The 24,131-nt window shown below is 42.5% G+C and overlaps 1 long non-coding RNA gene across 1 annotated transcript; it reads right to left on the bottom strand.

The window, feature by feature from the left end:
- Positions 1–6,232: 6,232 nt before the first annotated feature.
- On the bottom strand, positions 6,233–19,716 carry LOC311518822. Its single transcript, XR_014711123.1, has 3 exons — positions 19,246–19,716; positions 14,841–14,941; positions 6,233–7,510 (listed from the first exon to the last, which is right to left on the bottom strand). It is a non-coding gene; the product is annotated as an uncharacterized lncRNA (long non-coding RNA).
- Between the last annotated feature and the right edge of the window lie 4,415 nt (positions 19,717–24,131).

Below are 24,131 nucleotides of genomic sequence, written 5' to 3'. Positions count from 1 at the left end.
CCTCCTGAGGTCCCTTCCAACCCTGATAGTCTATGATCTGTTCCCCAGTTACTGGTTGGCAGGCCCAAAAAAACTTAGACCATCCCTGAAAGGTGTCTGTCCAATCTGTTCTTAAAAACATCAAATGATGGGAATTCCACAACCTCCCTTGGAAGCCTATTCCAGAACTCAACTACCCTTATTGTTAGAAAGTTTTTCCTAATATCTAACCTATATCTCCTTTGCTGCAGACTAAGCCCTTTACTTCTTGTCCCATCTTCAGTGGACATGGAAAACAATTGATCACCATCTGCTTTATGACAGCCCTTATCTAACCTGTATCTGTTATTGGGTCCCCCCTCAGTCTTTTCTCAAGACTAAACATGCCCTGGTTTTTTAACCTTTTCTTATAGGTCAGGTTACTATTATTTCTATATGGTTCCACCAGGAGCTCTTTAATGACCTGTAAATAAAAAAGGAATCCTACAAAAAGTGGGAAAATGGATTATCTGAAAAGGAGGAGTACAAAAAAAAATACCACAAGCATGTACAGACAATCTTTCCTTCACACTGGGATAGTTTGCTGTTGTAACTTTAATATTGTCTCCTTGAGAAACTTCCAGCTCTCCTGAACTTCTTTATCCCTCAGATTTTCTTACCATGGGACCTTACCTACCAGTTCTGAGTTTGTTAAAGTCTGCTTTATTGAAGTCCATTGTCCTTAATCTGCTGCTTTCCCTTCTTCTTTTCCTTAGAATCATGAAGTCTATTATTTCATGATCACTTTCACCCAAATTTCCTTCAACCTTCATATTCACCACCAATTCCTCCCTGTTAGACACAATCAAGTTTAAAATGGCTGTAGTCTTAGTTACTTCCTCCACCTTCTGCAACAGGAAGTTGTCCCCAATAAATTCCAAGAATTTATTGAACATTTTGTGTTTTGCTGTATTACTTTTCCAACAGATTCGAGTACTCAAAGTCCCCCCTTACGACCAGGTCTTGTGTTTTGGATATTTGCTATTTGTTCTATAAATGCCACATCCACCTCTTCTTCCTGATTTGGTAGTCTACAGTAGATTCATGTCACCCCCTTCTTTTTCTCCTTTTTTCTTTACCCAGACACTTTCAATTGGTCTGCCTCCCACCTCCTTCTGAACAAGTGCATGTATTCTTTATATATATTGCAACACCTCCTACCTTTTCCCCTGCTCTGTCCTTCCTGAACAAGCTATACCCCTCTTTACCAATATACCAATCATGAGATTTATCCCACCAAGTCTCTGTGATGCCAATTTAGCTTATGTACTAATACTTCCAGTTCTTCCTGTTTAGTCCCCATATTCCTTGTATTGTCTACAGACAGCTAAAATGTTGAGCAGATTTGCGCACTGATTTCCCTCCTGTTGTTCCTATGAAAGATATTCCATGTCCCTCCCTGCCCCCTGCCATCTGTCAACATCTAGCCTTCTGTTAAGGTTTTTTCTGCTTAGCTGTGGGCTTTTATTACCTACCCACTTTGAACCTCATTGAAAGGCCTCCTCATTAGATTGGTGAGTTTGTGCATGTCATTAAATATAAAGGGAAGGGTAACCACCTTTCTGTATACAGAACTATAAAATCCCTCCTGGCCAGAGGAATTTCCCCTGTAAAGGGTTAAGAAGCTAGGATAACCTCGCTGGCACCTGACCAAAATGACCAGTGAGGAGACAAGTTACTTTCAAAGCTGGAGGGGGGACGACAAAGGTCTGTCTGTCTGTGTGATGCTTTTGCCGGGAACAGAACAGAAATGGAGTATTAGAACTTGTTAGTAAGTAATCTAGCTAGAAATGTGTTAGATTTCCTTTTGTTTAAATGCCTGGTAAATAAGCTGTGCTGAATGGAATGTATATTCCTGTTTTTGTGTCTTTTTATAACTTAAGGTTGTGCCTAGAGGGATTCTCTATGTTTTCAATCTGATTACCCTGTAAGGTATTTACCATCCTGATTTTACAGAGGTGATTCTTTTACTTTTTCTTTAATTAAAATTCTTCTTTTAAGATCCTGATTGCTTTTTCATTGTTCTTAAGATCCAAGGGTTTGGGTCTGGGTTCACCTATGCAAATTGGTGAGGATTTTTATCAAGTCTTCCCCAAGAAAGGGGGTGTAGGGTTTGGGGGGATATTTTGGGGGGAAGACGTCTCCAAGTGGTCTCTTTCCCTGTTCTTTGTTTAACATGCTTGGTGGTGGCAGCATAGGGTTCAAGGACAAGGCAAAGTTTGTACTTTGGGGAAGTTTTTAACCTAAGCTGGTAAGAATAAGCTTAGGGGGTCTTTCATGCAGGTCCCCACATCTGTACGCTAGAGTTCAGAGTAGGGAAGGAACCTTGACAGTGCATGAAGATGCTCCTCCCCTTCTTGATCAGCTGGACTCCATCTCTTTCCAACATATTTAATATAGCTTTACCTGCCTTGTGGTGTGGTCCGCAAAGGGGGACAGCCAGCACCAAATATGGGGGGGAAATGAAGCTTGCCTCTTATATTTTAAGCAAAGTCCATGGGCTGGTACTCATCAGCAGTGATCTTAACATCATCAGTCCTAAGGGGCTAGAGCACATGACTTATGAGGAGAGGCTGAGGGAACTAGGATTATTTAGTCTGAAGAAGAGAAGAATGAGGGGGCATTTGATAGCTGCTTTCAACTACCTAAAAGGGGATTCCAAAAAGGATAGAGCTAGGCTGTTTTCAGTGGTGGCAGATGACAACAAGAAGCAGTGGACTCAAGTTGCAGTGGGGGAGGTTTAGGTTGGATATTAGGAAAAACTTTTTCACTAGAAGTGTGGTGAAGCACTGGAATGGGTTACTTAGGGAGGTGGTGGAATCTTCTTCTTTAGAGGTTTTTAAGTTGAGGCTTGACAAAGCCCTGGCTGGGATGATTTAGTTGGGGATTGGTCCTGCTTTGAGCAAGGGCTTTTACTAGATGACCTCCTGAGGTCCCTTCCAACCCTGATATTCTATGATTCTATAATTCTATGCATGCAAACACAGGAACATGGCTCAAGTCAAACACCCATGAAGTAGCAACTTCAGTAATTTGAAAAATAGAATAACTTAATCAGATAAATAATTCAAGGATTTCATACAATCCCTTGACTTTGAAATTGTTGGATGTTTAAATACTTGCCTAGTGCTGCTAAAGGTAAAATTTAGAATCAATATGTAAATATGTGACAAAAAACTAATACTTAAATGATAATACACATTCTCTGGTGTCACCAAAATGCCGAGACTGCATGTCATTGGGTGGTGTGCTAGGGTGCCTTAAAATACTGATCCTGATGCTGTTCTGTGCAAGTCAGATCCCTCTGCTGAGGGCAGCTTTGAACACACACTAGCCTTTACCAACCATTGGGAGTCAAAATTGCAGCATGGTTTAGGTGAATCCCAAACACACTTCGATTTCTGTAGCCACACCCTCTTTCCCTGGTAAACTGGCAGAGGGGAGTGGCAAGCAGGTGGGGGAGTGGCATACAAGAAACAGATCTACATGTCTGCAGGATTGTCCGTCAACTGCAAGGATGTCCCCTGAAACAGATAAACTGTTACACCAGCAGTTTGGTGCGAAGTGGCTACACTACATCTGAGGATCTATGCCTATGTTTATCTGTAATGGAAAGAGGAATTTTTTTTACTATTGTGCAGACCCATGCTTACCTGACGACTCCCTGCTCTAAGAGATTATTCTAAGAGACCACTTTGCAGTATCATCACAGGCTTTTCAGTAGTATCTTATTTGTATTCAGAGACTAGCTCTCTAACCAACCAGGGGTCATGTGAAAGGAGTCCCTTTCTATATTTATATTTTCATATCAAGTCAAGAGAGACTATATACCCCTAAGTCCATTACAAAAAATCAAGGACCATATTCTCAGCTAATGTAAATTGGTGTAGTTCCATTGACTCCAATAGAGCTACACCAGTTTACAGAAGCAGAGGATCTGGCACTAGGTATTCATCACTCGTGCCAGCTTACCCTAACAGAATCTCCCCCATGGGTCTAAATATTAAAAAAACACAAAACTGCTAGATAGTAAGCGCTCTGTGGCAGAAACAGTCTCAATATCTGTCTTCCATAGCAGGTAGATCACTGTTGGGGCTTAAGAAATAAGTCCTTTTAATAGTGAAATGAATAAAATGTCAATTTTCAGAAACAAATCAGCTAAAACTGTCCAACAGCTCTGGGGGAAATCTGACGATTTTTAAATTTTGATGGGCCACTCAGCTGTAAGGTTGTATGGTTTGTAAGTGAGAGAAGAATCTGGTCCAGTTGGTCTTTCTATTGGTATATCATAAACTATTGCCTACAGTGAAATACATTTGAGCCACTCTTAGAAGTGAAGGTCTCAAGCCTTCATTTTAATTGTTCCATGGAAGACAGTTGATCTTCCCTTTTAATTTTTGAATCCCATGCAAATCAATGGATAAATTCTTCCCAACTTTTGGAAGCAGAAGGATTTCTGAAAATGCAGCAGTAAATGTTGATCTTATAATGGAACTTGAAGCACAGATATGATCATAGTTAATAAATTTAGATTTCATCTCAAGAGTAACCAATTACTATGGAATAAGAAAACAGTCTCAGCCTGATATATAGTTCTTAAACTAATATACTGTCACAAGATACAAACCACATAAGGCCACAAGGTTTATTAAACATTAATTGTGGTTCCACAAGACAATCACCATTATTAAATGAGGGCAGATTGCTAATAAATTTTAGTCCTACTGAACAAATAGAGTTATGCAAACTATCAAGATATGATTGGGAGTTACATATCAGCAATTTTCATGGCTCAGTCTAGTCAGCAAAGACATACGGTGACACCTGTTACTCTTGTATATCATGAAAAAGGACTAGCAGTCCTGTGATATCTCACAGTATACCTATCCAATATCTTCCAGTTATTCTAGATTGCCCCACCATGGAACCAACAGGTATAAATTAAAACAGCACTGGGACAAACCCAGAATCTTGAATTTCACAGGTAGGTTCAGATTTGAATTTGCTCCTATTTTTGGTTTCAAGACTGATTAAGAACTTAAAGGAGTGTATTTTCTGGAAATCTTGTAAAATCAACTCTCCTTGCAAGATTTCAGGATGAAACCTCTTGAGGTCTGCTGATCTTGCAAGATTTCTGACACTTAGGGCCTAAATCTCATGTGAACAGCTTGGTATATTTTGTCATTATCAAATGTGAGCCTGACCTCAAACCCTAACCCTGGTCTAAACATAGGGCCTGATTCTCCACTGCCTCGCATCCTATGTAGCCATTTATACCACGACAGAATGGGTGTAAAATGCTGATTTGGTAGTATTTTACACTGACTTCATACACGTCGAAGGGACTACACAGCCATTCGCCATTGACAGGTAATAGGACAGATACACTAATTGTACATTAAATAGATTTTGCAGAAAGCATTGAAAGAGAACCCTTAATAACAGCAATTACTTTACATTTTTCCTCTTGCCCTCTCCCACAACAGTAGTTGGGGGAGCAGGTTGGAATAAACATGGAAAACAGTGGAGACTCATGTTCCTACTCTGAGTCCAAACACTGCTGCCTCTGCATGGCAAATGGAAAACTAATTTCTGTTCACTCGGTTTGTCATTGTTGGCTGGTGACCAAGATACATGCTTTGGGCCTAATCCCGCAATCCGCACTCGGGCAGTGGGATACTTGTCAAAGTAAGGATCAAAGGATCAGACCTTATATCTGTTACTCTATAATCAGCCTGTTCCTCTTGCCTGATTTATTCAGTGTGGCTGATATTTATGACTTCTTCACTGGAGTTGGGCAAAACAAATTATTTTTCCTTAGCAAGATTTCATCTTGTATTTAAGGAGAAGGAATAAGATAAGGATCTGGGGACTGGGTTGTCTTTTCTCAGCTACTCATATCAATGACCCGGAGACCGTTTTAAAAAATGCTCATCAGAACAATTTCAGTGGCAATTATGAAAATGAGAAACATAAGCAAATAAAATTAAATCATTGACAAAAATGTGTTAATAACAAATACTGCTACTATGTGATTATTACAACAGAATAATCAGACTCTAGATATGAAATCAGGGGAGAAATGGTTTAGTGGGAAACTTCCTAAGCATAAAAACATAATTTGATCATTTAAATATCCAAAATAGCAAAAAATTAAAACATCACCATTATGATCCATGTTAATGTTTCATTCAGTTTTATTATATCTCTCAGCTTTCAGTATCAGAACAAAGTTTCTCATGAATGGTCTTTGTAAGAGAAAAATGATTACCTTTCTATTTATTTATCGTGTACCTGTTGGTTCATTAGGATCTAGGAAGGGGTAAAGGTGAAACCAAGAGGAAAATAATGAGTCAATGACTGATTAAGAGAAAAACAATTACCCATTTTAAATTCCTGGTGGCAATCACATTTTCTGTAGTATTCTAGGTAATGACTCTTCATTTGTTAAAAATGGGAACTAACACATTATAATTCCTGGAAGCTATTAAAGACAGATTATACCAGTCAACAATCAAAGACTGCCAGCAAAATTTTTGAAAGGATTGCTGCCAAAGACCACATAATATTTAGGCTTTAAGAAACTGAATTTGTTTCCGAAAACCTTCTCCACGAAAGGGAAGAATATTACTTCTCCTCTCTACTAGTTTTTGAAGACCTATTTAATCCATGATCTAATGGATTTATTTTGGCAGGGCAGTTGTTCATTTTTTTTCCTTGGGGGCGAAAAAAGCTGGTTATCGGAACAGTTTTTAAAATGTGAAGATCTATTTGAATATATTCCTTGGAATGTACTCAGGGACACAGATGTTTCTTATAATTGTTAGTTATAACTTAAGGTAAAACAGTGCTGGCAAATTAGAAGTCTGAGTTTTATACTGAGTACCTATTAAACTTCTCTTCTGCTGGCCCTTTTATAACCAGCTTTATACAGCATATCTATTATTGGAACACACATAAAATATAACACACACATATGTAGCTAGATAGTTGGATAACACATAAATAATGTAGATATTTCCACTCTTCCTCCACAGGGAAACTGTTTCTTTGAGAACACAAAGCATTCATCCATTTAATATAGTGAAGTTCATCTGATGCAAGAAAGGATGTTCTTGTTGCACATTAAACATGTTAAACACTCCCTGGGGATCTCCCATAAGACCTAACAGCAAAGTTATGTCACTCATCCCTCTGAGGAAAGCTCCTCATCTCCCCCCACAATATGGTAAAAAATTGAACTGGTTAGCTTTAGAGTATGACTTTGGACACTGATTGTCCCTTTTTTTTTTCTATTGGGGTAGCACTTAGAGGGCACAACTGGGAACCAGGGAACTTTACATGCGTATAACAAAGACCATTCTTGCCCTGAGGAGCTTACGATCTAAACAAAACCTTTTCTCTTCCGCAAAGGTTATATGTTGCAGTCATGATCTTCTTGATGTTGCAGTCATGGATCAGTGTACAACTGTGAACAGGTGCAACCTCCTCACTGAAAGAAACAAGAAAATCCCATGGTACAAAGAGTGATAGATTGGGTTATAATAATCTTAATGTAAGCGGGGGAATAGTCCCGCTATTGTGGGGAACTTTCCTGGCTTCTGCACTATCCCGGTGAAGTGGGCTAGCGAAAGGATCTGAGTCCTCCCTCCCACTTTCTTTACCCAGTGGCCACCCTGCCCTTGAGAACTTCCCTTCCACTCTCCTGTCTGGCAGAGTCCTCGTAACCCCAGCAAGGCTGGGCCCAGGATTCCTGGGGGGCTCGACCCTCAACCCTGCTGTGGTCACCTAGGACAGGGGGCTAGGGTGTCCCCACTCCGGGGTACTCTCTCTGCACTGGGCACTTCTCTGACCCACTGACCATTACATACAAGTTAAAGCAAATGCAAGTTATTGAATCAACAATTAATTTTAAAAAGAATAAGGAAAAATGGGAAAGGTTAAAGGAAAAACATCAACCTGCTCTGTGGCAGGGAACTTCACAAACAGTGTCTCTGGAATGTCAGGGCAGTTCACAGTCTGTTCCTTGTAAGTCCCAGGCCTTCTTCTCAGGCCCTGGCTGTGCTGCAGGGATGCTGTGGGTTGGACACTTGCTCTGGTGGTGGCCACACGCCCTCAGGCTCTAAGTGGTAGGACCCTTCTTCCCAGTGTTGCCCCCGCCCTGTCGGGGTTACAATCCAAGCCTGGCCTGCAGAGCCTCTTGGCTGAGGCGTCTCCCTGTGCTGGGCCTGCTGCCCAGGGTCCCCCTCGCTCTCCCCAGCTGCTCACCGCACCCAGCTCCAGACTGCTCCAGCCCCAGCTGCACCACTCGGTCTCTGCACTGCTGCTGCTGCTCTGCCTCCAGCTCCCTGGGCTGCTTCTTTGGCCCCTCTGCCTCTGGCTGCTGCAGCTCTGCCCCCAGGACAGGTCTGCTCTGCAGGCTGCTTCTGTGACTCTGCTCCCAGCACTGACCTGCTTCCTGGGCTGCTTTTCTGGCCTCTCTGGCTCTGGTTGCTGCAGCTCCTCCTAGGGCAAGTCTGCCCTCTCTGGACTGTGCCTCTGGCTTTGGGGCTGCAGCTCTGCTCCCAGGACAGGGTCTGCTCTCTCTGGGCTGCTTTTCTGGTCCCTCTGGATCTGGCACAGCTCTGCTCCCCAGCTTAGCTTGGGCCCCTGCTCTTTCCTTAGCTCGGCCCCACTCTGTCTGACCCAGGCAAATCCAGCTCACACGGAGGACGGGACCTCCCTGGCCTCCTGACTCCCTGATTAGCCTGCCTGCCCTGTCATTCAGGCTGACCTGGAGCATTGGCTTCTCCCTATTTCTCCTAGGGACTAGTCGTCTCAGGGTCCTGATTCCCCATCGACCCTTCCCCCTTTTAGTACTGGGACCTAGCAACTAAAACACCCCCACTGAATGTTAGTAAGGGGCAATAGTCCCCTTACATTAACTTCTGTCTGAGGACATGTCTTAATATGACCAGAATTGCTGCCTTGTGGCTCTGGCGCTTTTTCTTTTTTGTTTCCTTTAAAATCTGTCACTGCCTTCCCCTCCCTCCACACGCACGTCCACACACACACACACAACACACCCTTTCTTTGAACTATCAGGATTTTTAATATAGTTTCAACAGAGGAGGAAGGCTAAGGCTTGCTTCTGTTCCTACTTCCCCCTTTGACTTCAGGGAACCTACTTCCCCTTTACACCAGTGTTAGTGAGAGTTTTCCATGCCCTCAAACTTTTCATGCAGTGACTGAGTGCCCTACAAGAATTTTTAGCTTCCTGCTATCTTTGCCTAGCTTCTGAAAGAAAGCTGCTGTACTGAATATAATGCTGAACACTACATGGCAAAGAGGTCAGCTTGGTCACTGTTTTTATGCATCTGGGACCAGATCATCAGCTCGTGTAAAACAGTGCAGCTCAACTGACTTCAGTAGATCATGGCAGCATCTACTGAAATCTTGCACAAGACTTCAGCCAGAAACTTCACATTTCTTTCCATTAGTGGTTGCTTTTTCCAGTGCAGAGAAAAAAACTCTTATAAAACACGTCCTATTATGATGATGATATGGTAATACTAATATTGTAGTAGCAGTCAGAGATCCTGATCACAGTCCCATTGAGATAGATACTTATAAACAGTAAACAGTACTTAAACACAGTCTTTGTCCAAAGAGCTTGCACGCTCATCTCTACTACCCTGCCACAGACTCTTATTGGTCAACAGATTCAATTGTACATAAATTATCAAGATAGAGAAGACCATTGATAACCTTCAGTGTAAGTTAGGCACCTAGCTTCCATTTGGGTCTCTGAAAATCTACCTTTATAATATCCTGACAATTAATCTGCTTTCGCCCCAATCTAGAGAAATCTGTTGGCAAAAATTCTATTATACAATCCCATGGCAGAGAGGTAGAACTGGGTGATAGTTTTCGGACAAATAGTTTATTCACCAAAAAATGCAGTATTTTGCAAAACTATTTGTGAATATGAGTCATATTTGGGAAATAGTTTCTGCCAAAACAAATGGAAAAACAAAACTTAAAAGTAGAAACATTTCATTTTGATGTTTGAAACAAAAATGTTTACTCTTTTATTCAAAATGTAGCTAGATTTACTTTAAAAGGTTTGCTTGTTTTGTTTGAGTGCTTTTTTAAAAAAAACAACATTAAAAAAAAAAACATTTCAGGACAAATGAAACATTTCATTCGACCTGAAATGAAATTTTTTTGTTTGTTGGTTTCAGAAAGAAAAAACAAAATTCTGGTTTGGGTCAATCCAAAACAAATATTCTTTTGGATTATTCAGTTCAGCCACTGAACTGAAACATCAATTATTTGTTCAGCTCTATTGTGAGGGCCACCATGAAACTGGCAACACAAGAGAGAATATTTTATCTATATATTGTCAATGACTCTCATCAGTTTGTTCTTTAAAGAGAATGTTCCCATTGTCATATAATGAACTGGATCCTTTAGAGAGGTTCTTCCTAGTTCTCCAGCAGTATCTATCTCTAGAACAACTGGAAGTGTTAGAATCACTGCAGTCTTATGCTATGTGTGATCACCCAGAATAGATTTAGAAGAAATTATAATTATGACCATTCAATTCTGATCAGTCTGTGGTTCTAGAGATTTTATTTTTAAGTTCCACCGTGTTTTGACTATCAGCACTAAAAGGATAGTAACAGTAGAAAACTCATTATGCTCACAATATCATGGGGAATTTTGAGTCTGCTAAAGATTGCTCAAGTATATGTTTTATTGCATAATATCCTTTTTGTGATGTTGCACTCCATATGCTTTTTGAAAATATGCTTATGAATATGACATAACTGGAATATGCTTTATGCTAAATACCCCTTGTATGGTGTCATTAGAAAGCTTGTAATCTACTAAGTGTGTTCATCCTATTTGTTTGCATGTATTATTTCTATATCTAGAGTTAGGAGAATAAGATATAAACTTGTATCACAGATGTAAACATATTAAGTGGAGGCCATTAAGGGTGCTCCAGAAACAATCAGTTGTAAATGGCCTTAGTTACTTGAAAGCCTTCCTGTTTACGTGTGGGTCAGCCCATAGGGAATGGAGACTAGGGGTCTTACAGTGACATGTGACTATGTCACCTGATAATTAAATCCATCTTAAATTTGGTACTTTTCCATTTAGAAGGACGCGTGGAGACCCAGAGAGACAAAAGATTCCTGCCTTGTGCCAAAGCTATAAAAGGGGGTGGAACAGGACAAAAAGGGCTGCCAGTCATGAGAAAACCCCTGCTTACCACCTCAGATGTCTGCTGGAACTAACAAGGACTATACCGGGGAAAGGACTGGGTCCAGACTAGGAAGGAGTCTAGTCTGTGAGGTAAGCTTATTGGAACATCTCTGAGGGTGAGATATTACCTGTAATCAGTTTCTTAATATATTAAGCTTAGACTTGCGTGTTTTTGCTTTATTTTGCTTGGTGACTTACTTTGTTCTGTCTGTTATTACTTGAAATCACTTAAATTCTACTTTTTATACTTAATAAAATCACTTTTGTTTATTAATAAACCCAGAGTAAGTGATTAATACCTGGGGGAGCAAACAGCTGTGAATATCTCTCTATCAGTGTTATGTAGGGCAGACAATTCGTGAATTTACCCGGTATAAGCTTTATACAGAGTAAAACGGATTTATTTGGGGTTTGGATCCCATTGGGAACTGGGTGGCTGGGTGTTGGAGAGGTAACCTGCTGAGCTGTTTTTGGTTAAAGTCTGCAGCTTTGCGGGGGTGGCCAGACACTGAGTCTATGTTGCAGCAGGCTAGCATGTCTGGCTCAACAAGACAGGATTCTGGAAGTCCCAAGCTGGCAGGGAAAATGGGCTCAGAGGTAATTTCAGCACATCAGGTGACAGTCCCACGGTGCTCTCTGTGACCAAACCCATCACACTTTTGAACGTAGGAACCCCCATTTTTTATGTCAAGAATTAAAAGGAATATCTAACTTTTTTTGTTTAATTTGCTTCCCCAAGCTTTTAATATGTAACTTTGATAGATTGCTCTTAACCTAGGTCCTGTATGCCTGGGCTTCTCAGAGGACTAATTACATCTGAGTGCATGTTCCTTCTTGGTCCTCTGAACAATCCTAAATTCACTAATCTCAATTGATGTAACATTTAGTGAGCAAAATCTCAGGATTATACTATTTCTAGTTATGGTTTATATTGTGGAAGTGCCTAGAGCGCTCAGTTAGGCTCCAAAGAGTTTATAATCTAAAATAAAACTTATTGTCGCTGGACCAGATCCTCAGCTGGTTTAGATCAGCAGAGTTGCATTGACTTCAGTGGAAGTCTGCCGATTTATACCAACTGAGGATCTGGATCTATATTTCTTCCTTTTTTATTTTTGAGAATGGATTTTGTTTATCTTAAAACCTGGTTGCTGAGTAGGAATGTGTGAAATAACTTTTTTGTTGTATACATATTTTAAATATAGGATTTTCAAGGATTTTACAATGAATTATATACAGTTGGCAAAGCTCCCATACACTTCTTCCTGTGCAAACAGAATTATGTAAGGACGGGGCCTTGTTGAGCATAAAATGGTCAAGCTAAAGAATATTTAACAACTCTCAGGGAGCTTGCTTCCCCTCCGAGTGGCTTTCCGCCATTGAAGGATTTTACCTGATTTATCCTCACCACCCTTGATTAGGTTCTTTTATCCTGTTGGCTGGATCAGCTGGCCAATTTATTGCTAGCCTTTGCCATCATTACAGCAAATAATTAATCTCATGCTGTGGGTCTCTAGGTCTATAAGTCTACTCCAAATTCAATTAAATTTCCAAGTGTAGGCACAAGGCCATCTGAAAGTTGCTTTTTACTTCAGATTTAATAGGTTTTGGCTTAGAGGGCTAGTCCTTTGGTTTCACTCACGAAAAGGAGGCTTTTTTTATTCTTTAATTCACCATTACCTTGAGATCTTCTTAGCTATGTGCACTCACTTAAGTTTTTGATGTGATGAAACTACTGAGTATTTCTAACCAGGGACAAAAACAAAAAAACAACAAAAAAACTTAAAACTGCAGTGCAAACAGTTACTCTATCCCTTTGAGTGTTTTGAATTGAAGACACAATCCACGGTATTTGTAGCCAGTGAATGTCTTGTTCCACAGCTCATAGCCAAAAAATAAAATTAAAAAAAATGAAAATACCTTGAGAGGAGGACCAAGGTTTGCCATCTGGTCCTCCCATGAGAACTGCAAACCTGCTGTGCTTTCCTTTGCCACAAAGTTTTCTCTCCCTTTGAGTTCCTTCTCGCCAAAGTTTCTGCCTCAGTCTCTCACGCAAGTGCCAAGCTCACTTTCTAATAATGAAATTGTCACAAAAATCATGATTGATTTGTTTTAAATTAGGGTTTTGCTCTGTCTTCTGATTTTTGGACACCCCCTGCCCACCCTCTGTGTGCATGTGTGTCATTGCCATGTGTGTCTCACCTCCGTATAGTGAGGTGATATTGGCTCCCCACTGCAGGGGCTCTCACTGGTTTCCTGATGGTGCGGAGTTTCCAGCTTCCAGAATTCTAACTGATCAGTTGCATTCTCCTTGTCCAGCCCAGCAACTAATTATACTCCCACTGAGCCCCACCACAATTCTGTCTCCTTGCCCCCCACGTTAATTCTACCCCCACATCAGTTCTGCCCTCCGGCAGTTCCTCTGATCCTCCTGCAGTTTTAGGGGTGGTTCAACAGGGCACCCTCTCCCCCTTCCCAGGCCTGGCCTGGTGTTGCAGGGAGGGGAGAGGAGCAGAGGGACCCACTGCTTGGGAGACAGGAGGAGGGAGCAGAGCTGCCCTCAGCTTCTAGGCCCTCTCAGCACCTTTCTCCCAAATCCCCGCTCATGAGAACAGTGTCTTCCCTCCCCTATCCAAAAGCTGTTGAGAGGAGGAGGAGGGAGGGGCTAGAGGAGCGCTGCCTGCCTCGCAGAAGCTCTAATTGGCCGGTCTTCTCCAGAAGACGGGCAAATGAGACAGACAGACAATCAAAAGGGGTACCTCACTCTCCAGGGCTGAAACATCTGAGGGGCTGGAGATTCTCCCTGCACAAGGAGACTCTTTAGCTCTGAATGGCCTAGCCATCCCAACCCATTGCTCTGCCTCGCAAGCCTATGCTGAGTGACACTCCTAGCATGACTCCCTGTAACTTCAGACAGAAGAGCTAAAAGAGCCATACTCAGCATCCCCCTCCTCTGTTGCTGTGCATTGTAGAATTGTTTAAACAGAATAAAATCACGAGAAGCTGTTTGTTGACTCCAGCTCCGACCCTTGGCTCAACTCCTGACTTCAGTTCTGACCCTTGGCTTGACGTCTGACCCGATAGGTGCTGGAACTAGGGATGCTGGGGGTGCTGCCACACCCTCTGGCTTGAAATAGTAATAACAACCAAAATATATGGTTTCTACCTGCCACACCCCCTATAAAAATTGTTGCAGCACCACTGCCTGACCCTGACTCCTGCTCTGACCATTAGGTCTGACTGCCCAAGCCCTGGTCATGACACTGTGTGGGCCCACATTTGCACTGCCTGATCAAGAACCAGTCCACCTTTAAGGAGTGGCTTGCATATAGACCAATGGACTAGTTATTTGAAACTCTGCTTTTAGCTTCGAATGTCTGCTTTCCTCTTCATATACACGTCTGTTTACAACATTTGATGTTATACACTTGGGGAAAAGCCACTACATACATTTTTCAAAGCAGCTAAGTGACTTGGTAGCTGTGGAAAATTAAGTCCCATTGACTTTCATTAGGATTTAGGCTCCTGAGTCACTTAGATGCTTTAAAAAGTTTTACTCACTGTCTACTTACGTAACTGGAACCAGGAGGTCAGGCATTCTAATCTTCCCTCTGTCATTAACTTGGGGTATAGCTTTGGGCAAATCACAACTCTACTGCTTCTGTTTTGCCATCTGAAAAATAGGGATAGAAATACTTAACATCCATGTGAGGCAGATGTTTATGAACATTAAGTAGCTAACGTTTGTATGGTGCTTTGAAGATTTAAGGCACTGTGAAAGTCCTAAGTGTTGTTGCTAACTGGAAATAACCCGTTGTAAATTACTGAAAATGAGAATTTGTGATCTTACGCAACTGAATATTACAGTGAAAAGATTTAGCATCTCTCACAGTCAGTAAATAATTTTTATTGGTATTTGTCTGAGGCAGAGATGCTGATAGTTAACAGATTTCAAATTGGGGTAAAATGGGCTGAGTGCATAGTTTGGCAATACTTTTGTCTTAAATTTAAACCTTATAAATTATGTCTTGAGCCATGTTTGCTCTCAATAAGATATTGAAAAATTATTTGTCATCAAGCAAATTGAATAATTGACATATAAGCATTTGGAGTAACTTTCCAGATTTGCCTTTCAATAGGAGCTAAATGGGCAGATGTCAATACATGAAGGAACCTTTTGTGAGGCGTTATCAAGGGACTTGTTTATCAGCTTTCAAAAACAACTTGATGAAGCTCTACCCACTACCAACTCTTTGACACTGAAAAGCAGAGAGTATTTGATGAATTGAAATTACTAATGATTTGATCAAGATAATTCTTCAGCGTCCTATATTAACTTCTTGGTAAAATATTAGACATTTACCAAAAATGTCTGTGCTGTTTAGCATGCATTATCTATCCATATTCATTTAAAACGTTGTAAAAAGAACATTAAAAGAACTGCAGTTAAGACTTCAGACCACATCACTTCCTCCCCAGGAGCTAAGACATAGGGAAGCTCTACAATGGAATCCTGTTTCTCCCATCTCATAGCATCATTTCCCAGGATCCACAGGATGCCTGAACCATCCAATCTGGCTCTGTGTCTCCAGCATATCCCTTACTTTCTACCCCCATCCTGGCAGAATAGCTTCAATGGGGTCTCACTACCGGGAACACCCCCTATCTGGGGCCCTTGCTGGGAAGCTTTGTTTTACTTAAAGGGAGGGTTTCCCACCATGGGGAAGGCACCACAGAAAAGGAAATTACAACCTTTTGCTGTGTGATTTTCTCAGGGCCAGTGGAGTGCTGATGTGGCCCACAGCTCTTGACACCAGTCTCCATCCCTTTACCCGGCTAGATCCTAATCTCATGTAGCTTCCTCTGAAGGACCTGGGGAAAGGAGGCATAATGCCACAGATGCAATTATCCCTCCCCTTTCCATATGTGAGGCAGGGGCCCATCTACATACGGACCATGGAGGCATAGGATGTCTCTTTATTTGCAGAATTCAATATCTGAGTTTCCTTTTACACTGGCACCATTAAGCCTCATAAAAATACCTTGTATTTCTTAATTAGCAGCTTTTTGTAACTGCAAGGGCAAATCTTGGTAGATTATTTAAAGTAGATAATAAATCTTCATTCTAATGACAGTTTTGGGATCCATAAGAGGGTAATTATGGCTGGTAGTTGATCCCAAAGTGTATGTATCTTTAATGGAGTCTTAACTTCGGTGTAGTTAAACCAAGTATGAATTTCTCAACAGAGAGCTGAAAGGAGGTTGAATGTTGGTGTTTTCTATATGTCTAAGAAGCCAGTTATTTTGAAATCTGCTACAGGTGTATCTTATTAACTGTCAAGTTACTTATTAAACCACACAAATTACTGCACACTCACTCAATAAAAAATGCTAGATATATAAAAGGGCAAGGAAGTCCTCATGATTTTTCTGCTAGTCCCTAACCATGAAAAAAATAATTTTGTTCCTTTTTAACAAGGAATACAGCCAGGGAAAGTATTAACACAACAAACAGCACAAAACCGTGGCTAACATGGGCAAAACTTGACCTACCACATGTGCATATAAAAATCAGCAAATGAATACAAATATGAAGTTTCACTCAGAATGAAAGGCATATAAACACACCTAAAACAGGTGAAAGTGGTGTCACTCATAGATGCATGACTATCTTTTTACCAGGCAGAACTGAGGAAAGAGAAGATGGGGCTATGCAGTGATAGGGTCTTCTTTATATCATTTTCATTGGAAAGTATAAACATGAATGGTTTCTATCCTCCTCAGAATAATTGACATAAGCATCAGCCCTGGCTAAGTAATTTTAAGGTAGACTCTGGCTGCATCTATTAAAACAAGGTGGCCTCCCAGTCCTTCACTTCAGCTGCTAAATCTTCAAAAGCAAGAGACGCACTTTGTCAACAATTAGAGCTGTAGAACACATCACTGGAATCACTTTTTCATCAAATGGCATTACAAAATTATCATGCAGTGCCAGGACACGACATCACATTGTTAGGAAATTTCTAACATGTTGCTTAATTGTCCAGCACAAAGTTGTAATGCAAACATATATACAACAATATGTCCCTGACTGCCCCCACAAACACACCCCTGCAAGAGCCGCACTTGGAGACGATATGGCTGTGTACAGATTCCCCTCCCCCCAGAAAGGTATTCAGTACTCCTTGTGACATCATTTACTCTTCTTATGACCCTGCACATGGTATTCCACGGAGCCTGGAGCTACAGTGGAGGAGGCGGCAGAGACTGGGTGATCCCTACCCATCTGGCCCTCCAAAGCTGAAGTTAAAAAGGTAATGCAACGTGGGCTGTATTATCTGTACTCCAGACCCCCATCTCCTTTTTAAGGGATCCCAGTGGCAGTTGTAGCCCATAAAGTCAAGGAGCTGAGGAAGAAGGGACAGGGGCAAAGGGCCTTTGAATCTTCTGGGATTTGAGAGTTGCTCTTTATACACAACCAGGAAGGTTTGTAACATCCTGCATCCTTTATGCCAAAATCTCCTGTAAGTGTTCACAGCAAGGATCCAAATCAAAGACTCTACTGCCTTTACAGATCCTTCTCCTGTTAGAAGCTTAGATTACACATTTGCCATGAATTGGAAAAATCCACATATCCCACGGCTTAAAAGCAAAAATATAGAATTCTCTGGGTACAGAGAAACTCGTGCTTCCAAAGAGACAAAGGTGAGTGATTTCAGAGTCTGGAAGCCCTTCATCCAATGCTTGCCAAAGCTGGCCAAAGCCATGACATCTCACCACTACCTAAGGGGAAAATAAGCAAGCCTTTCCTGCTTCTGAAGATAACATGCTTCCTTCTGTGCCCATTAAATGCTACAATAAGTGTCCTCTTCTACCCCGTTAAAGTACACATATTCCTTCCCATTCTCTTGTACTGTCTTAGAGAGTATAAACAAAACCCATCTGGCCCTTCATTAACTCCATTCGATTCCCTTTGATCTCATGTAAACTATGAGAAAAAGATCTAAGGCTTTGTTCTCCTTTCTAGACATGTGCATAATTCCTATCAATGTCAATGGGAGTTAAATATACCTATGGAGAGGGGGAAATACAGAAGCTGTAATGTATACTGCATTTTGGCATATATATATATTTTATATATATATAAATGTAAATAAAGCAACCTTAATTTTATTTGTATAGTACAGAGCCAGATTCCCTGTGTGGCGTCCTTCAGAAGACCCAGGCCTGCAGGCTCTGGGTAGCTGAAAAGCCACCCCAAATGGGGCACAGTGATGCAATTTACTCTGCAATTCTCACTCCAATAACACCCTGGGGCAGGACCATACAGGACCCAGAGTATATGAGATCAGTAGGGAAGGGGACGGGAGCAGGGCACCTCAGAGAGGTGTTGGTTAAACTATTTATTGGGACTGTTTTTTAATCCTTTCATTCATGGGCTGAGGGGTCTAGGTTACCCTGAGTGGAAGAGTACAGAGCTCAAAGGGAGAGGAAAATAAATTACACCTGTTAAAATTACTTAAAATAGTCCTGTTGCATATAAATAATGGCATGGTGTAAAGTCTGTTCCAGGGCCTTCCCAGGCCTGTATGCTCCTAGCTTCTGGAAGCAGACATGTCTTAATCAAAGTGGAGTATGTATATTTGAAGCTAGGAAGAGGCTCAACTTCTCTTGTCACTGGTCAAACCGGCAACTTCAAAATAAACCCTCCAGTTTTTTGAACTTGCAAAATGGGTCCAAACGGGGGGGGGGGGAGGCTAGGGAGGGCAGTGCACGCGTCCCAAATCTCAGAAATCAATGAAGACAGGTGCAAATCTTGCCGGCTCAAGCTGCGCCCCTATAACTGAGGCCCCCCTCCAGAAGCGTACCGCAGCATGACCACGGCCTCCCGCGGCTAAGGTAGACGGGACCAGCCGGGGGAGATCTCCCAGCACGAGCTAAGTTCTTGGAGGGGAGACGTGGCTGAGGGTTACTTACCCAAGCTAGGGAGCTAGAGAGCAGCTGCCCCCGACTTCCTAGCCCCTCTCTCTGCCAGCGCCTTCCCTTCTGGCTGCCTCGGTAGGCGCAGTGCTGGGGAGATCTAGCCGGGGGGCAAACATCGCCACTCGGAAGAAGCGCTGCCCCACTACGTTACCCCACCGCATGTCCACGGGTTACGTGGCGCCCGGCTGCTGCTTTGTCAGCCGCTGCCACCAAGGGAAGCAACAGAAACTGGCGGCGGCCGGGGGAGAGGGAGCGCGAGCCCCGAGCTGTTGGGGCCCCAGGGGCGCTGAGTGTCCGGCGCAGACCCCCAGCTCTGAGCGCCTGTCCCGCGGCAGCCCCCACCGGGCAGGTCGCCGCGAGGGGGAGCCGGGCACGGAGCAGCTCGAATCGCCTCCACCGCTCTGCCCCGCTGCACGCCTGGCGCGGCTCAGCGGGCGTCCGGCTGCTGCCCGCCAGCTCCGGCCAGAAGAGTCCACCAGGCTGAGCGGACCTAGCCTGAGGCTGGGCGCTGACCCTGGCCACGCCCCGCCCCTGCTAGCTGCCCCGGGTCCCCGTGGGATAGCCGAGCCCTGCCGCGGTTAGTCTCTTTGCTTCCCCGGAGACCGCGGCCCCTCGCTTGTGGGTGCGGGGCTGGGTCCCAGCCACAAGGGGGTTTTGCACAATGACGGGGACGCTCGGCGGAAGCCCACGTTTCCCCCTCTGCCAGGGAGTCCGCGCTGCGATCCCCTGCTTTCAAATGCATGTACCACTCCTCATGCTCCCCTCTCCCCCCCCCCCCAGCGGTTATCAGACACTTGTTTGGGGGGTGCAGGCGGGAGCGGAATGTGTCTGCCATCAGATCCGAGTCACGGAAGGCTGGGGTGTCGCGCCGCCAGGCTTTGGTGCTGCCCTATATGGGTAGCGAACAACAGGCACGTGAAGTGTTGAACGAAGGAGAGGAAACGATGTACCGCAGGCAGAGACCCAGCTCCCGCTCCTTGCGCATCAGGGTCTGCCGCTGCCTCCCTCCCGAGCCGAGGGGGACAGACGGGCCAGAGAATGCAACATCTGCCGCAGGGCGAGCCCTGCCTTCCGCTCCCAGCGGGGTCTCTGGCAGCTGTAAACCAAGGGGTTCTTTCTCGAGTGAGACGGGATTACCAGCACTTTCTAAACCCCTTTACCTGTAAAACCTCGGTTTATCCGGGATTCACCGCCCCTGCTTTGGCTGGGGTTTGCAAAATCGGTTGCACTAATTTGCACTTTTCAAAATCGGCTCAGTTAAAAAACAGCAACTAGCTTTTCAGTGCCAGACAAGCTGCTTTTCGTGTGGCCAAATCCTGCTCTCCCTACTCTGGCAAAATTCACAACGGGGAGTTTTGCCTGACAAAAGGCAGCAGGGTTTGATCCGAAGTGAATATTTCTGTGATCAAGAGGCTGAGACAAAATCCCAAAATACTCTAACACCATTTTCATCATAAATACTATGGAAGCGAAAAGAGAGCGGTGCATAGTCCAGTTGTTGCACGTTTAAAAGATACTCTGTTTTAATATTAGGTTCAAGCTGGCGTTGCCTGAATGAATAGCATATATCACATTTAAAGCGTGTGTGTGTATAACATTATACAGTCGTGCATCTGATGAAGTGGGTTTTAGCCCACTAAAGCTCATGCCCAAATAAATGTGTTAGTCTATAAGGTGCAACAAGTACTCCTAGTTGTTTTTGCTGATACAGACTAACAGGGCTACCGCTCTGAAACATTATACAGTCAGACATTCAGTCTACTATTCTTACTCCGATATATTTTCTTTGTGTTAATTCCGAGGAATAAATTCTGAACATTGTTATGAGCGCTCCAAAACCTTCCGTTTGTTTTCCTGGCTTTAATTTAGAGATCTAGTGTACTAATCAATAATCATCCTTCAGTCTTTGAACACCAGGGGGCTGATAGGACTTTTCAAGACAAATTCCTCGGGAGATGATGTATACTTCACACTTACTGTGCACTTTACACAGGGAAAAAGAAAAGTCCAGTGCATTTATCGACGGAAACAAATTAATGAAGGCGCCCTGCAAAATGAAACGAGAGAATGTAGTCGATTTATACATTTATTTTTTTAAATTGATGAAGGCGCCGAACGATTTTACACAAACGGTAAAGTGGCTCAAGTTAAGGACATCATTCACGGCACGTAACTGTAGTTTGATGCCTCACCCTACTTAATGCTCTCCGTAGGAGCAGAATGCTAGCACCGTTTTCAATAACTGTCTGCCTTTCACCACATTGAAAGAGCAATATATTTAAAAGATGTATTATGCATGCAACACTTGATAGCGAGCTCTCACGGAAATGATCTCCTATCAGTTTCTATGAAAGCATTTGGGGCTGGCTGATTGTCAAGGAATTTAATTTAGACGAGCCAAATGCCTTCTTTCAGGTGACATGGAAAACCAGACTATGTCCTTGGACCTCAATAGCATTTCTAGACTTCTTTCACTGGAGAGAGAGAGAGAGAGAGAGAGAGAGAGAGAGAGAGAGAGAGAGAGAGAGAGAGAGAGAGAGAGCTGCAGACTTTTATTTGAGTATGTTGAAAAAAAACCCCTGTTTGATGGGCTGCTTGCAAGATTGCTGACCAGATGGAATTCAGCTTCCGCCTAGATAAATGTGCTTTCCACTCTTAATTCTTACCCGGTTTAATCTTTCTCAGTTCACTCCGTTGAAAACAAACAAACAAACCAACAAACCGAAGAAACAACCGGCGCTTTGACTCTTTGGCTCAATTAAGGTAGCTCAGGGAACACAGGCTTTAAGGCGATTGCAAAATGTGTCATTTGCTGGGCTTTGAAGAACTTCCTAGATGCTAATACACGGAGAGCTGGAAAACATATTTCTATCAACTTCGCGGCTCGAGATCTGGCAGCTGTATTATACAAATGCTCTTTTTTTTTTCCTTTCAAAGACTAAACAATTGTTATTCCCTATATCAGGCTGAAAGAATTTCTATAAAAGAGATTTAAAAAAAAAATCACCCTGAACATTTTGAACTCAAGCAGCCATTCATTAAAAACAATTGTGCATCGAAGATAAAGCACTAAAACTCAGAGGCAAATATGGTGAAGTCATGCGAGCTTTTATTAACTCCCCCCCCCTTCTCAGACATAACAGTAAATTAGTTTGTCTTCGGCTATGACAAAAAGGCAAAGAGGGCTGCTCAGAAAATCTCACAGTGAGAGTCCAAAGCGAAGGCAACCAGAGACTTTTGGATCTAACGTCTGCTCTAAGTGCTAGATTATAAATCAGTTAGTGAACGTGCGTTAGTCAATAATCGATTGCAACTCTCCTACTCCCCTTGCATATAAACACCGGAATGGCCTTCCAGGACATTCAGACAACTTTGTAAAACATCGTCTGTTTACACGTTCACAGTGAGAACAGTGATAAAAGGGTCTGAGCGCACGGTCTGAATCTTGTATTTTCCTCTCCTGGGGCGGGGGAGGGTCTGGTTTTAGATAGAGGATATTTCATTTTTTTTTCTTCTATGGGGAAGGACCAACCTCTCCGGCAAAGGAACACAGGTGCTCATAATAATTCTTTCCCCAGATTTTTAATACATGGACAAGAAGCCCATGTATAGCCCCATTCTGCGGTACAACTTTTAACTAAAGGCTTATTACAATGTTGAAAAGCAAAAACCAAAGAGCTCTCGTATTTCCCACTGGTCTCGCTCTTACAGGGAAAAAGCCAAGTCCTTCGCAAGTGTGAGAAACAGGGGAAAAGCCAGTTCAGGGCATGCGAACAGAGAACGGTGCAGTGCCTTTCCTTCAAAAATTGATCTGCCTTTGTAACAGAAGGCTATAATTTTCCCTTTTCCATAAATACAATTATTCTGTCTTATTTATAGCTGATGTTGAAATATCCCCCCTCCTTCCTGGAAAAAGGGAATATTATATATTTATATCGTTCTTTTGATTTATGAGATTCTTACTTTTAAAAATCCGAAGGAATAACAGTATGGTATTATCTCAAGCGTGTGTTTTATGTAATGCATCTCTTCTTCACTCCAGAAAAATTCAAATAATTCTCTGGCAACAAACCAAATGATGTGACCTCTGGCTTGCTAGGCTTGTGGAATTGTATGGCCTCATCTTTGTCCTATCTGCACTGAAGACTATTCTTTTATACAGCATTTCAGAGCAGACTCATATTTCAGGCGAGCTATCTGATGCCCACACTATGAACAGGAAAATAGGGGCCCGATCCTGCAGTAAAAACGCCTGCTAAAGTCAGTGGAAGTCTTGTCAGAGTAAAGATTGCAAGACCGGGACCACAAATAATCTTCTGGGTTGTTTTGTGTCTTCTTATTCCATAAAGTCCATTTTAAGGCTCTTATCTAACTCTACTTTCATATTTAGGCTTCAGGGGAACAATCCCTTTTACATGGTTTAAAATTAAAATGATCGAAAAACGAACCCTTTCCAGTTCAAACGCTCCAAGCAGAGAGTTTGCAAGCAGCTGAAAAATCCCCCCCGGGAGATAATGACCTAATTTGTTCTGTATAAATTCACAAACACACACTCTCTCTCTCCGTTAACCTAATTGGATATTGTTTGTAATATCCCAAAAGTATGATTGTACAAAAATCACACACACGGAGGGACAGGGTGAAGAGAGAAAGAGGAAAATACTTTTTTCGATACCTGTTGCTTTGTAAATAACTCCTTTGCCAATAGATGGCATAGTGTCCTTTCCATTGTAAGGGAGCCTGGACTAAAACCTTCGCCGATTTATTTACCCTGTTTGTTTGTTTTCCTTGTAGCATTTTTAACGCATAAACGTCTCTTTGCATTTCTTCCCCTGAGGGACAGAAAACAGGTATCTTTAAAAAGGTATATTGCAAAAATT

Source organism: Lepidochelys olivacea (assembly GCF_965140295.1).
Source record: "Lepidochelys olivacea isolate rLepOli2 genome assembly, chromosome: 3".
NCBI lineage: Eukaryota > Metazoa > Chordata > Testudines > Cheloniidae > Lepidochelys > Lepidochelys olivacea.
This window is presented reverse-complemented; position numbering and strand designations above follow the sequence as displayed.